Raw genomic sequence first — 16,145 nt, 5'->3', positions numbered from 1 at the left:
TGTCATGGAGATGATTACCTTGTATAAAAATGTAAATACAAGTCAAATCCAATTAGATGGCAAGTAAATCAGTTTCTGCCATTGTCCAGAGAGCTGACCGTCTAAATTTATCCTGATCCAAATGCACACATGTTCTTTGTTCTAAGCCAACACTTGCAGTTACACCATTAATTCTGCACAGTGTATGCAATTTAAGACTAGTTTTTAGATATATGGAAAAGCAAATGGATTCTGAACCCTTATGCCTATGGGATTTACATCCCATTGGAGCACATAAGGATCTGTTGGGTCAGTCCCAAGCTGTCAACCTGTTAAAACAAAAACTAAATGTAGACTAAGCAGCCACTATTTACTGTGGATGTTAATTACTTATATTTTAGTCAGTGCTTAAAATATTTAGCTGTGTGATTATACATCTAAGATGAGGCTAAGAATATTTCTTAACAGTGTAGCAGTATTGGTATTTCTGGTTTGTTTTATCACAAAGTTAAATGGTTGCTGTTTCAACTGAAAGAAAGTGTTTAAGTAGTCCTATAATGTCAGTCTTTCTAATATTTACAATACAATAGCACACCTGCGATCCCAGGCTGCTATGCAGAAAGCCATGAACTGTCAACAATGTTTCATTGCTCACTCAACAAACATGCCACCCTGAATTTGACCCGAGTTTATCCTCCTGTGTATAGAATAGGAGTCAGTAAAATCATCAGAGACAGCAAAATGCTAAGAGTGAAAGATTGGGTTACTCCAGTAATCCCAAGTGATCAGCAGAGAAGCCCTACTATATTCAGGATTGATTTTTTTTGTCCATAAGCTGTAACATCGCTTTCCTAATTTTATATATCTCCAACAAGAGTTAAATTATGCCATTAATGCACAATCAGCTCAATTCTGCAGGGGGCTGAGCACTCTGGCCTTGACCCAGGAAAGCTCTTAAACCCAGGATATAGTACAGAAAAGGCACTGCCCCTCTGGCACACAGCCTCTGTGTCACCTTTGGAACAAGTCCAGCGTGAGCCATTCTCCATCAAGGTTATATGACTACAAATGAGTCTAGCATTGCTGCTGAAGAGAAGCAATAGGAACAACTGGGTAGGAGAGTGAAAACAATTGTCCCCCTTCCTTAACAATCATGCATGTTTGAATTTGTGGACAGTCAGGCGGGGAAGCAGTTCTGTGATACCAATTTGGCAACTGCCACCTTACTATTCTGGTTCTTAGATTTCAAATTTAAATGATAACATGAAACCACTGACACAGCTAAGTGACTGGAAATTCGGTCTGGCAACTCAGCAAGTCATTTATATTGCAAAAGATTTAAAACAAACTCCCAATTACATTAGAGATATCCTTGGTCTACCCCACCATCAGGGTTTGTAGTTAAAAAAAAAAAAGACCATGCTTATGTATTTAAACTTGACATTCACTCAAAATTCCTGTGGGCCCAGATTTGAGTGGGCTGTGTGGTCCATTTCTGTTTATGTTCATATAGTAAAAGTTCTGTCATTTGCAAAGGCTTTGTATACACCAAATCCCCACTTGCTCCCAGAAGCAGGCTCCTACTGCTCAGCCACAATCAGCCAGCCTTCCTATTCCTTTCCACGTGAGCAAAACCCAGGCAGGAGACAACAGTGAAACCATCTTGTTGGTGTCCTCTGCCCCTTCTTTCAAGCACAGTTGAGACTAAGATACTAAGAGTAACTGTAGGAAAGGCAGCAGAAAGGGATCTCGGAGTCATAGTTGACTGCAAAATGAACATGAGTCATCAATATGATGAAGTGATAAGTAAAACCAACTGCACTCTTCCGTGCATTAGCAGGTGCATCACGAGCAGGTCTAAGGAGGTGATACTTCCCCTCTGTGCAGCACTGGTAAGACCGCAGCTGGAGTACTGTATCCAGTTCTGGGCATCGCACTTCAAGAGAGATGTGGATAATCTTGAGAGGAGAGTCCAGAGGAGGGCCACTCATATAGTTAGGGGCCTGCAGGTAAGATCCTATGAGGAGAGACTGAGGGACCTGGTCTCTTCAGCCTCCACAAGAGAAGGCTAAGAGGGGATGTTATAGCCATCTACAAATTCATTTGGGGGGGGGGGGGGGGCTACAAATTCATTTGGGGGGGGGGGTGGAAGGGAGAGGCAGGCAGAAAGAAATAGGGGATACTCAGGGCGCCCCTTGGGGTTACTAGGAACAATGACCATAAACTAACGGAGAGCAGATTTAGATTAGACATTAGGAAAAATTTCTTTATGGTGAGGGTTGCCAAAATCTGGAATGGGCTTCCAAGGGGATGTCTTTAAGAGGAAACTAGACAAGCACCTAGCTGCGGTCATCTGAACCCAGAGCTCTTTCCTGCCCAGGGAAAGGGGTTGGACTTGATCTACTGAGCTCCCTTCCAACCCTAAAAATCTATGAAAACCCACAGGATGGATTCCCTGCCTCCTTTTTTGGATTCAATGCAGATGGAGCAGAGACATGCTCAGAGGCATGTCCCCTCCCTTCCCTGACCCCTCCCCTCCCCGCCACCCCCCCACTGCCCTGGGGGGAAGGGGAAGGCTCCAGAGCTGCTCCTGCCCTGCTCCAGCCAGGCTGTACGTGGAGCCAGGCTCACCTAGGGACAATAGCAACAGTATGTGGGTTCCCTTCATGGAGTACCCAGAGGGGTCCCTGGCCAAGCCTGGCTCCACATGGAGCCCAGCTGAAGCAGGCAGAAGTAGTTCTGGAGCTCTCCCCAGCTTCTGCCCCCACCCCCAGGACAACTGGAGATGGTGGCAAGAGTTAGTGGAGGGGGAGGGAGGGGACATGCTTCTGAGCGTACAGGGGTAGAGAGGGAGAAATTCTTACTTGCTTTGGGGACCTAAAAGGAAAGTCCCCAGCTGCTGCTCTCAAGGTGGTGGACAGAAAGGCAGGTGAGTTTGTGCCACTGCATCTCCCCACAATCTGCCTCTGCTGCTGTCCATAAGATGTCACTCCCCTCTATGGATAGCATAAACCACTGGGTGCCCTCACCTTTTCTGTGCTCTCCAGTAGGGAGTAAAGATTGCAGCTGTGATTGACTCATTACCACTTGAACTGGGAGAGATTCTATGGCTGTCTTAATCTAGGCCTCCATGGTGAATATAAAAAGCAGATCATTGGCCTTACCAGTGGTAAGTGTCATATCATTGCTAGGTGTAATTACTATATAAAAAACAGCTGATATTTTGAAATAGGTTGTAAGCAGGATGGGCTTTAGGAAATGTCAGTTTTAGTCAGAGAGAACATTCACTTCAGTTGGACATATCCGATTCTTCTGAATTTCTTTTTAATGTTGCTGGTGAAAAGTGACTGGGTCCTTTTAGAATATATAGCTAAAGAATGCCCTCTGCTTCTTTTATGTTCATGAATTCATTTGTAAGATTCCGTTGATCAAGGACATAGGTGGGAATAGACATTTGGCTAAGCACTCATTTTTGGTGGATAGGCAAGAACTTTGCCTTTGCTTGGCTTAAGTCTGCTATGTATTTCACATACATCCTATATGTCCAGTGTCTTAGCTCCTATCTTCAGAGTTCACAATTCAAGAAAAACAGTTAATATATTTACTAAAATTTAGCGTTCACACAGACTTAGATTTGGGTGGGCATGGATGTTAACTAGGTGGCCTTGGCCCACCCATAGCTGCACCCATGTTGATTTTTTTTCCTTTCATTTCCTTAACATGCATCACTCTGGGATGTGGGTACAAGTGGAAGGGTTTGTTACTACCACTAAGGAATATAAGTGAGCAGTACAAAAAAAATGATAAAAACTTCAAAGATTTTATTTCTGTAAAAGTAAAATGGGGTAATATCCTGAAGTTACTGGAGACATCAAATGTAGGTTAGAAGATTTGCTATATGGGTCTCATTTTTAATATTTAACAGTTCTACAGAAAAACCTGGACAGATTATTGCCCTTAAAAATTGCTCTTTTACATTCTCATTGGTACAATATACTTTTTTTCTGTACAAGCTTCCCTTTTTTTGTGTTTCTGTGTAGAATAACTTAAATTGAGTGAAGTCTTAGATTCTTAATTGTTATATAGCTATAAATGTGTTTTTATTGTTTACAGCTAGGCTCTTTATCTGATCTCTTTTCAGCACCACAAAAGTTGAATCTGGATTTAGGTCTTGGCACACAAAACTGCTTAATCACAAGGGTGCAAACCCACAGTAGCAACACATTTCAATTTAACTTAAACATCTTGCCAAAGTAAAATAAACCTTTTTAAAACTGAAGTGAGATCGTGCACATGACACTGTCAGCTTAACTGAATAGATTTAAAAAATAGACCTTAATTAAAAAGTGCTTCTCACGCCTTGATATCTAGCCTACTTCAGCAGACAATTCAATAACTGTCATAGTTATTCCACTAGACAGCTAGATTGTTTCATATAAGCCTTGCCTATATGATAAGATCTACATAATAACAATCAAGTTTGCCCAATCAAGCTAGTGTAACTCAGTTGAAAACTCCACTTAGCACCCATGTAAACAGTCACTAAATTCAGTGTACTTACTCCAGCTTGGAACTAGCATACAATCGCTTGTGAACTAATGTGCAACCTGGGGCAGCGGTGTGCATGTGCACATGTGCAATGACTAGCCTACATAAGAGTTGGTTCATATATTACATCTACAATTTTCTCTTTAAGGATTAATTATCACCATGCTGAAAAACTGTCTGGAAGATAAACAAAAATAAACTAACCTCACAAATCTTATTCAAAATTATGAATAACACTTACCAAGTTCAGGATTTATTTAGCTAAGGCTGGATCTGGACCCTACAGCTATAAACCTTGTGGCCCACACAAAACAAAACAGAAGCTAAGATGTTTCTAGCAATCCTCTAAACACTGAGGTGCTGTAGGTAGTAATATATCACAAGGTAAAATAACTCTGATAGAGTCTTCTGTTGCCCTGTGCAGCTCAACTAACCGTTTGCATGTTTGGCCTTTTGTAGCTAAAGAGTTTGTACTGCTAGATGTATTCTTGGGTTTGACTGTATCAGACCTTTGTGCTTTTTCCTTCTTCTGAAATGAGACAAGAATCTCTCAAACCCAGCTGCCCATTTTTTTAACTGTCATTTCAGAGCAAATAAATCTCTCAGCCTACTACTGCTTACCCAGTAATTGCCTAAAATTTGGCAAAAGAAAAACACAATGCAAGATTCTCCCTTAGTTTTTAGTGCCAGACCTAAGGTTTTTAATAGGTTAGCCAACAGGGGTTCCTCTCATGCAGGGACATGCGGGGAGGAGAAGGAGGAATTCAGTTCAAATGCCTCAGGTTAAAATAAAATCTGTTTTTTTTATAGCAGGTTTTCAACACTGGCATAGAAGACCTCAATCCTTAGTGTAAATTTGATGTCTCTCAAACTAATCTGATAGCATAAGAACTTGTACACAAATTTAAGTATGCATACAGATAGTGGGCAGACTTTCATCCATACTGACTGGGAAGCCATTGTAAGTGTAACTAGTTTTCCTCATTTTAAAGCGCTACAGGCAAGATGAGTCAACTCATTAGCTGAGTTGTTATCAGTGAAGCTCTGCCAGAACACCCAAGCTGTGGTGTGGCCCCGAAGCAGCCAGCAGAATCTTTCAAAATGGTAAAATGACCATCACAGGAGTGCTGTGATAGCCACCCATTCCTGTGAAAAATAACCCTGCTTCTATATTTCTTTCTTAATGTATAACAGCACATTAACCCAAAGTCTTTTCAACCTGCACATTTCTTAAACTGAAATTTTTTTGGAAGTGCAAGGACAATAATTACAATCCAAATATTTATTTTGCATAGTAGCGTTTGATAAGAGAACTTTCCATTAATTTTACTCTCCCTACTCATCACGTAGATAGGCTCTAGAGTGGGGAGATATTTGATCTAGCTAGCGTTTTCAATGTACACGTTTTTTATTTCCCCCTCTGTTTATTCTGGAAACATAGATAAATGATTCTGTACTGTTTAAGTGAAATGTTCACATTTCAGCAAATCCTATCCACAATCCATATGTTCTCCAAAGATAAGCTGGCTTGCTTATCAGTCTGTGGTGCATGCCGCCACACACACACACACACACACACACACACACACTCTCTCTCTCTCTCTCTCTCTCTCTCTCTCTCTCTCTCTCTCTCTCTCTCTCTCTCCAAATAGTTTCCTTCCTACAGGACAAAAAAACACCCAAGGAGCTACCTAGGGTATCTACGGATAGCCAGGAATCTCAACAATCACTGGATGATACTGGTACCTTTTTTTATTTTTATTTTCGGTGGGTTTTTTTGTTTGTTTGTTTGACAAGTTACTTATTATCTTTCAATATTTACCACCTTTACTCAAATAGAAGATGACCCTGATTATAAGACAACCCCCCAATAATTAGATTCTACATAGGGAAAATATATGTTTGTTATAATTTTCCAGTTATAGAATCTAATATAACTTGGCAGTGCTAAAGCAGGGAAAATAAGTCTGTGGAATCAGGTAGCCCTTTGCTCTCTGCTTTCCCCCAGCATTTTTCCCTGGCAACCCCTTCCCCCTCTCTTTACTATCAGACCCTGGTCTTCCTGAGCACATGGTAGTGAGGAGTAAATTTGAAAACAATAAGCTTAAAATTAAACATGGGTATAGCAATTTGCACATCATATGCATGCATTTAGTTCAGGGGTTTCAGGTGGGTACTTGGGAAGGCCCTAGGGGGTATGCCTGGGCAGGCAGGGATGAAGCACCACCACCCCAGCACCTCATGCCACCACCTCCCAGGAGCAGGGCCAAGGGGGCAAGGACAGCGGTGCCCCTCTGCAAGCCACGCAGGCACCAGCTGGCCAGCCGGATGTGGGGGGAGGCAGGTAAAGCTCACACACAGTGGCCACCACCACCCACCACCCTGTGCTGCCACTGCTCCGCATCCAGCCACATACCACTTATTAAAAAAGGTTGAAAACCCCTGATTTAGTTTATCCACAATTGATGCATGTTACCTTTTTTTGAAACTGCTACAAGTTTTAGCACAGATGCTCCATAAACATAATTTTGAGTAGCACTTTGGCACCTACTTGTAAGGATTTTTTTTTTTTTTGGCAACCCCCACCCCCCCAAACCCATACATATGCGTGTGTGTGTGTGTGTGTGTATGTAAACATATATATGTATACATACACACACACACAAAAAACTGTAAAATATAGGGTATCTTGTGACTGATCCAGTTCACTCGACAATCCATAAAACGCATATACATTCAACCATCATTATCCCCATTACATTTTGAAGTTAAGGGACACTGACACATGACACACTCCAGGTGTTTTAATTACAGCTGCTCGTGGAGCCACTCTAATTAAAGCTCCACCCTCGCCCCCTGGCTCCTGAAGCACATGTTTAAATGCCCACAGTGACTATATGACTTGCATCTACTATATGCAAGTTAATGAGATCTCTCCCTTGTATGTATGTCCTGTAGGGCTGTGTAAAGATTCGGTGGCTGATTTGATTTGGAGGAGATTCAAACCCAATTCGGGGACCAAATCTTCAAATCTGTATTAAATCAAAAGACCAAGTAAAAGCTCCAAATTGATTTGAAGCATTCAAATCCATTTGGAAAAACTTTGGGAAAAGATTCGGCTGATTCAGAGATTTGGCCATAGACTAAACAGGAAGCTGCCAGTTGCCTCCAGCTGGTATGTCTGGGGTTGGGGGAGGGAGGCGGGGATTGGGGCTGGGGCTGAAACAAGCTGCCCAGCTGGGGTGGAGGGGTGTATTACTTGGGGAGGGGGGCGTTGGATGTGGACATGGCAATGCTGGGCGTGGGGGCTCTGCCCTACTGCCACTTGCCTAGCCGGGGTGGAGGGGGGAGAGGGGTGGATAACACGGCTCACCCCAGTTGGAAGGGAGCAAGTGGCAGCAGGGCATAGCCCTCACTTCCAGCACCGCTGCACCTACATCCCATGCCCCCTGCAGCAGGCTGGCAATCGGCAGCAAGGCAGAGGCCCTGCTCCCAGTGCTGATGCAGCACTGGGAGTGGGAGCTATGCCCTGCTGCTGCCTGGAGCAAGCCGTGTCTGCTTTGCACCCCTGCACCAGCTGGGCAAGCAGCAGCAGAGGCAGGCAAAAGCTGGAAGAGATGCAGAAGCCCCCATGGCTGTCCTGCCTGTCCCCAGCCTTCTGGCACTTTATAGTTATTAAAAAAAAAAAAAAGCCCCGCAGTCACTGGCTACAGGAGCAGCGATTGGGACCTCTGGGCCCTGGTGACAGAGCCCCCCCTGCGCCACATGGGGCAGTGGGGGGCAGCAGGGATTGCCCCCTCCTCCCTGTCACCCCGCAGCAGCTGCCCCATGGTGTGGGTGCAGCATGGCTCCACAGGGTGCCGCATGCTGCCAGGAAGCTCAGGTCACTGGGGTGAATGGTGCTGGGCTAGGGTTGACAGGTGGAGCTGCCCCAGCTCCCAGGCAAATTGAACCGGGAGCTGGGGAATCAAACCAATTCGATTCTACAGCTCTCAGCTCAATTCCCCAGCCCCCACCTGGGAGCTGGGGCAGCTCCACCTGTCAGCTGGAGCCCGGCACCACTCAGCCCCAGCGATCCAAGCCTCCCAGACAGAACAGAATGCCCTGCCAAACCGCACTGCACCCGCACCATGGGGCAGCTACCATGTGGGTGCCAGGCAAGGGATGCAATCCCTGCTGCCCCCACCACTGCCCTGCACAGTGCAGAGGTACTCTGCCACCAGTGCCCAGAGGCCCTAATCACCACTCCTGCACCCGGTGAGTGCGGGGCTTTATATTAAAAAAAAACAAACAAACAAATGCCAGGAGGCTGGGGCTGGTCGGGGGACGGGGCCAAGCAGGGCAGCCAAGGGGGTTTCTCCCATGGCTCTCCCTAGCCGATCTGAATCAGTGCTAAATCGTCCAAAACTGAATCGGCCAAATCGATTCAGGCTACAGTGATCTGAATCTCTGAATTGAATCGCTGTCCTCTGAATCGATCAAATCTGAATCAAATACTTCCCTATTCGTACAGGCCTAATGTCCTGTCCTTTGATAACTGTATGCAAATTACACTACAGTTAGTAAAAACTATGGAATTGTTGGCCATTCTCAGTCTTCATACAGCCATAGCTCTTGTAGAAATTGGCATTAGGCTATTACAGGAGAATCATAGCCTAGGTAAGTACTAGCTGTTAGTACAAGCACTGTGTATTACATTAGTGTGCTGGATATATTTCATCATGCTGAACTTTCTCCTTTTTATAGCAAAATAACCTGAGAGATCAAGTACAAAAGTAAATATAAAAGTTGAGACTAGTAGGCCTTATTCATCTTCTACACAGAAATGAAGATTTCAATCTGCAAAGGGAAGGCTAACTTATTACGATGGCAAACAGTTTACGCAACAGAATCTCATAAATGTGGCAGCTCCTTCTAGCCAGAGGGAAGGCATTACCCATGAGCTAAGGGTGAGAAAAGTATAGTACAGTATAGGAGTCAGATGATAAAGAATAACAAAAGCATCATATGGGCCCTGGCAGGAACATAGGTTTCTGAAATATAGTTGGTAGGGTTGGAAGGGACCTGAGCAGATCATCAAGTCCGACCCCCTGCCATGGCAGGAAAGAGTATTGGGGTCAAGCGATATATTCAGTCTTAATATGGATTTCATGTTTCTCGCCTCTGAAGAAAAAGAAAAAAATATTTACTGTCTTGATAATGTTTGCAAAGATGACTCACCCTAGCAAATAAGGAGACCATTTATCATTGGCAGAAAGAAGAACTCTCTATTCATGGCATTTAATTCACATCATGCAGTGCAGCAAGGCAACTCTACTCACAGTAGGAAACTCATGTTAATATTATTTCATGGTCTCACTAGTAGGAGTCAAAAGATCAATTGGAATGAACTGTAAGCTCAAGTGGTTCTGCGACAGTCCAACCTCTTCCTTCCAGAAAATAAATAACTTTTAGGACAGTCAGTCCAAAATCTTATCATTGCATTAGGAGAGTTTGGGATTTTCTTCTTTTTATGAAAGCTCAAGTATATAATTACATTCAGTCTTAAAAAATATTGTGATATTTTCCTTCTGAAAACCTATTCCCTATTGAAGGGAATTATGAATCTAATGAAAAGGGCAGAGACAGTCCTCCAAGGTCCAAATATCCTTAGTCTGATTTTTACCAAAATCATAAGAGATATATGAGTTTGATGTTCAAACGCACTGAGCCAGTAGTCACTAGAAGGTAGAGGTCAGAATTAAGCAACGTTTATTAAATAACACCTGAGTATCTTGATACCCTAATGTATGGCAAAGCAAGCCCTAACCATACACTTGCATTCTTAAAAGCATTCAGCCTTCCTGTAGCCTGGCAGATGCATTTCACTATGTTTATGTAAGCCTTATAATAGCAGCTATACTGCTACAAACATGGAAGTGGAAGTCAGCATTTTGAACACTAGACCTGCTTTTATTGTGAATGTACTAAGCAGCGCCTAGATTAACCAACTGTAAATAGTGTATTGAAGCTTAAATCAACTGACCTTTATAAAGAGTTTCAACTTTGACAATAGAAATGTAAAGTACTATTTTAGTGGCATTATAGATAACACTGATGATACATTGATAGCACATAAACGTAAAGCCAAGCATTCTGCTATAAAGACTTTGTTCAATAAATTGTTTTTCCAAGAAAGAAGCTATAAATAATGACAGCACCTTCAAACCTCTATATAAAGTCCCTTTTTATCAACCTGAAAGTAATGACATAAGAAATTCACGTCAATTTATTGTGCATATAATGCTGTCATCACAGTTAACATTTACCTTTTATTTTTGACATACTCCAAATGCACTTAACACACATCTTAGAATCACCTTATTTTAAAACGCATGCTGAATGGCTCTCAAAACCCAGCCATACAAAGATAATTCATAGGGCACGTCCCCATGAGTGGGAACATTCATTCCCTCGGGACAAAGAGCAGCAGCACAAATATGTGCCGCTGCTAGTTGTTTTCAGGGAACGCCCCTGCATGTGTGCTCTGTCATGGGGCAAGTTGCCAGGGGTGGGGTAGGGAAGCCTGGGGCCTGCAACTGGACTGGGAGCCTCCTGGGGGAGGCTGGGGCCTCCAACCTACGGTCCTGGGGGCCTCCTGGGGCTCCAGAGCAGCTCTGGTTGACCAGACTCCACTTCACTTTTGCGTGTCATGTGCTATTGCCATGTGCACTACGCTGCTTCTTTCTGGTGCAGGCTTTTTTGACTCAAGGATCTCACGGTGTCAACCCCTGCCCCCCCAAAAAACCCCACTGCACTGCAAACTAGCAGTGTAGCAAACACCTGCATGTGTGGCACGTGCAGTTTGCGGCACCACAGATGTGTCTGTGGCAGCACAAAACACATGTGCTCTCATGGGGTGTAATTCAGAGGTTTTTGACCTTGTTGGACTCAAAGTGTGCCAACTCATAGGTTTTTTACTCTTTTTTTTACTACAGAAAAATAATAGAGCAATTTCTTCTGTTGCAAAGAACTTAGAAAGGCCACACAAGGGTAGAAGAGTTTTAACATTGTTTGAAATCTCTAGGTTCATCTTACGTGTGCCACAGTACCCTGATTGAGAATCACTGATCTGGTTCAATGCCACAGCAGCCCCAAAAGAGTCATACCTCACTGGTTAGACATCAGAACCAGCTCACATATCTGGGCTGCCATAGACTACACTGATTTTTCAACATCATTTCTTTCAAACCTCTCATTCTTGGGAAAGCATTGTCACTGCTAACCAGCCCATGGAAAAAACACAAGTGTGTTATTAACCTACTGAAGAAATAACTGCTAAGGCATTGCTTTCTGCATTGTTAAGAAAACAACTTGGAAGAATCCCCAGGTGTCTTGTGGCAGATGCTGTTTATTTCAAGCCTGCACAAAAATACAGACAATCCAATTCAAGTCTCCAATTCAAGACACCTCTTTTTCCAGTATTTCCTTATTTCTATGCATACTGGGCATCTATTATGGCTAGGCTGGGCCTCAGACATGTTGACCTAAAGATGACTTGTAACACTGTATTGTGATGTAGTCTGGGTATACCTGAGCTAGCTCTGAAACCAAAAGAAGTCTAACCATAGCAGCACACAGCTCAGTGTAGGCTAATTTACTGTGCTTCCTCTTTAAAGCACACTCCTATATGCTGCACACAGTGTGAAAAGCATATCCTCAGAGCCACTTTTCCCACATCTTACTCCTAGAGGAAGAAATAATCTCTTGTCCTTCATGAAATACATACCTGCCAGTATAGCTGTATTCAGAGGTGTTTTGGGGAGATGTGGACGACCACACTAGGCTCTCCACCCACTGGGCTACTACTAGTGTAGCCTGCTCAGAGCCTTTGTTTCAGACCAGTGGGTGGGGAGGCCTTGTGGACGACCACACTTATTTTCCTAGGCCAAGCCAAGCCAAGGGTAGACTACACCAGGAGTAGAACTGGAGTTCAGGTGTGTTAATGTGGTCTTAAATGTATTTTATGTTCCAACATCCTGGCAGCAAAACCACAATTATCTTATTCAATAAAGCAGATGAATGAGAATAACTGTACAAGCATAGAGACACTAACATAGAATGTTAGTGTCTCTACGCTTCTTTCTTTCTCTAACATAAGAAAATGTTATTCCTTAAGTTTCTTTATATGCTACTAGTGGTATACATGGTCTAGTAATACACAGCAAGGACTATGAAAATGTAAGCAGGAAGGCTATCCAGTCCAGACACTGAGGACACATACAGCAATTTTCCTCCCAGCTTGCATGGCCCCAGTACAGGCCAGCCACATTTTCACTCTGAGAGAGATTACAGAGGGCCAGAGTAAGAAACAGGTCTGTCCCCTGGCTAGTAGCTTAACTAAGGGGAGGGTTCCTAGGGCTGATGCTCTATTTGCTCCACTTGGAAGGAGGGTGGGAAACAAAAACAGCAGCCACTGCAACTGCTGACCAAAGGTACCACCACTGGCAGCCTGGCAGTCACCACTGCCACTGTCCAGGGCACACAGCTGTCCTGTTATGCTCTGGTCCTAGCCTCACCTGGGCTGTGGACACTAGGTTAGTGTAGCCTGCTCAGAGCCTTTGTTTCAGACCAGTGTGTGGGGAGGCCTTTTGGATATAGACATTTTCTCCCAAAAAAAAGGTTTTATAGATTTTGATTTCTTGAATGCTTTCAGACCCCCCGTGAGATGTAAATAATCTCACATACTGGCCATGTAGACATACTGTATCTGCACATAGTCTTGGAACCTTACTTTATTCTTAATCTGAATGTGTTGGATTGATTTTTGACAATGAAAATAAGATGACTATAGTTTTCTATATTTTCTTTAGTATTTAACGTGTTAAAATAGATGTGGTATAGTGAAAGAATATAAACGAAATTTTTGCATGCTGTCAGTCACAGGCAAACAAAGTCACATACACATTCCATCACTGCATTAAACATATGATAAAAACAAAGACAAACCTGGAAACATATTCTACCTTTTCAACATCATGGAAAGATTGCTGACGCTAATCCTCCCCAACCTGGGCATCCACATGGGGACTAATGATGCATCCAGTCTGATCCTGAGCAGATCTGAAGTGTTCCAAATCTTAAGGCGCAAGGGTGAAAGACTTGAGGGCAAAATTGGTATTCTCATCAATCTTCCCATTTAAGGATATAGGCTGCATCATGCAAAGATATACACTTGAGGTTTATCTGGGTTATGGCTGAGCAGTTGATGACAACAGGGCTGCAGCTTTCTCAACATCTGAATGGTATCCCATGAAGGAGGAAGGGTAGAAATAGATGGGATCATTATAAAGAAAAGAAGAAGCACCCAAAGACAAAGCTGTTTTAACACTGTGTGGGGGGCTTAGATTTAGATTTGAAGGAGGCCAGTAACAACGGCCCATGAATTAATTAAAAAAGTAGTCTAATGATGTTGCTGGAATTCAGGGAGGTAGGGAAATGGGAGCTGTTAAAGAGATAGGTGGAAACATAATGGAACGACCTGTTGAATTGTCTACATACAAACACAGGAAGTAGGAAGAAAAAACAGGGGCTGCATCTACGTATTCATTAATGTGCCTTTGCTACTGTGCATTAAGTTAATACCTCTAACATGAGGTACTAGATAAAGGTACAGTAGTTGTGCTAATGCACAGTAGCAAAAGAGAACTTTTTTTTTACGCTTAATGTGCAGTAAACTAATTCTACTGTGCATTGGTGAATTAGCATGGTTTTTGCCATGACGCGCTATTGTGCAGTAGAAGAGCCCACTGTGCATTAAGGCATCTTGTGTAGATGAGCCCAGGAAGGACTACAAATTTTAGTACTATAAGCAAGATTAGGACTTAATTGGCACCGCAGAGATTTGGTAGAACAAGTAACAAAACTTGAATATTGGTCTAGAAGAATATAGCTTGTTCGGAGAAGACGGGCAGGGGAAAAATGAAGGGGTATAGCTCTATAAAAGCAAAACTATATATCTATCTTCATTCAGGTAGATGTGAAAGATAGGTCTATTGAATGACTTTAGATAAAGATAAAAGTGGGAAATAACAGTAGCAATATCACGATAGGCATCTATTATAGCCCGCGTGATCAAAAAGGGGAGTTAATGAAGCTTTCTTTGAGCAATAGTGGGATTCAAACAATCTCTCCAAAGGACCACTTCTCCTTACCCTGGTACTTCTTAGACAAGCAATGTGGAAGGACGCAGTCTGTCAAGTTCTTGCAATGTGTTGGGGGCAACTTTCTTCTTTTTAAACAAAAAAGGAGAGGCTAGCTGAAATTTGGTTCAGAGGATAAAGGAGAAACTGGGTGAGAATATAAATGTGGAATATAATTTGGGTGAAAGCAACCATGAAATGAAGAGTTCTAAGGAACAGGAATGTGTGAGAGCAGCTGAATAAGGATAACATTTTTTTTAAAGAGAGAGAGAGACAACTTCAACAAACCCAGAGAACTAACAGGTAAGGTCTCTTGGGTAGACAATCTAAAGGATAAGGAAGTACAGGAGAGCTAGCAGTTCCTGAAAGGGAATATATTTAATGTGAACTATCTGATATTAAGGAAAGATGGAAAGAAAAAAAAGATACCCCTATGGCTGCATCAAGAGCTCCTTGAAATAAAAAGGGAATCTTTGAAACAATAAAAATATTACCTGACTAAGAATAGATCTGGAAGGAATAACACAAACCCATATGTACAGAAAACTGAAGAGATTATACATACATTAGGAACAGAAGACAAAGGAAAGTATAGGTCCATTACTTAACGGGGAATAAGAACAAACAAAGGATGATACCAAGAAAGCAGAAGTATTCAATGTTGTCTTTGTTTCAGTCTTCATAAACAAAGTTAATAAGATCAGCTACATAACTAAATTATTTTTAACAAGGAGATAGCACAGCCATAATAGAAAGAGAGCAAGTTAAAGGATAATAGAGAAGATGATGCATTCAAATTGGCAGAGCTTGATGAATTTAATTGTTGCACTGCTAAGAAACCCTTGAAGACTCTCAATATTACCAGCTGTTCGTGAGAAATCATGGAGGATGAGGGGTGATCCCAGAGGATTGAAGAAAGGCAAACAAACATAGCACCCATCTTTTAAAAAATAGGGGAAAAGGAGAACCCAGGAAATGATAGAGCAAGTAATCTAACTGTGATACCCTGGAAAGCTACTGGAACAAATTAAAATTAGCGATGTATAACTACCTAAAGAATAAGGAAGTGATTAGACAGTCAGTATAGATTAGACAAGGACACATTATTTTAAACCAATCTAATTTCCTTTCTGATGGGATAACCGGCCTGTGGACATTCTTCTTGCATTCCAAACTTGTCTAAATCTATTCCAACTATACTGTTGGTCCAATAAAAGATAGTACCCTAAGAAATCCTTGTTTCTTGCATAATTTCTGGATCACCATGACTACTTCATTCTTACACTATGATCTAGATAAAATCATCATAAAGTTTTGGGGAAAAACCACTGTCAAAGAATAGTGCAAAGTCAAAATTCGATCTTTCTTAAGTTTAGTTCTATTCAGTATTTTCATTATTGACTTTTTATTTAAAGTCAGCTGGCTTGAGACACCAAG

Source organism: Alligator sinensis, unplaced genomic scaffold, assembly GCF_000455745.1.
Source record: "Alligator sinensis unplaced genomic scaffold, ASM45574v1 scaffold147_1, whole genome shotgun sequence".
NCBI lineage: Eukaryota > Metazoa > Chordata > Crocodylia > Alligatoridae > Alligator > Alligator sinensis.
Note: the sequence above shows the minus strand (reverse complement) of the source record.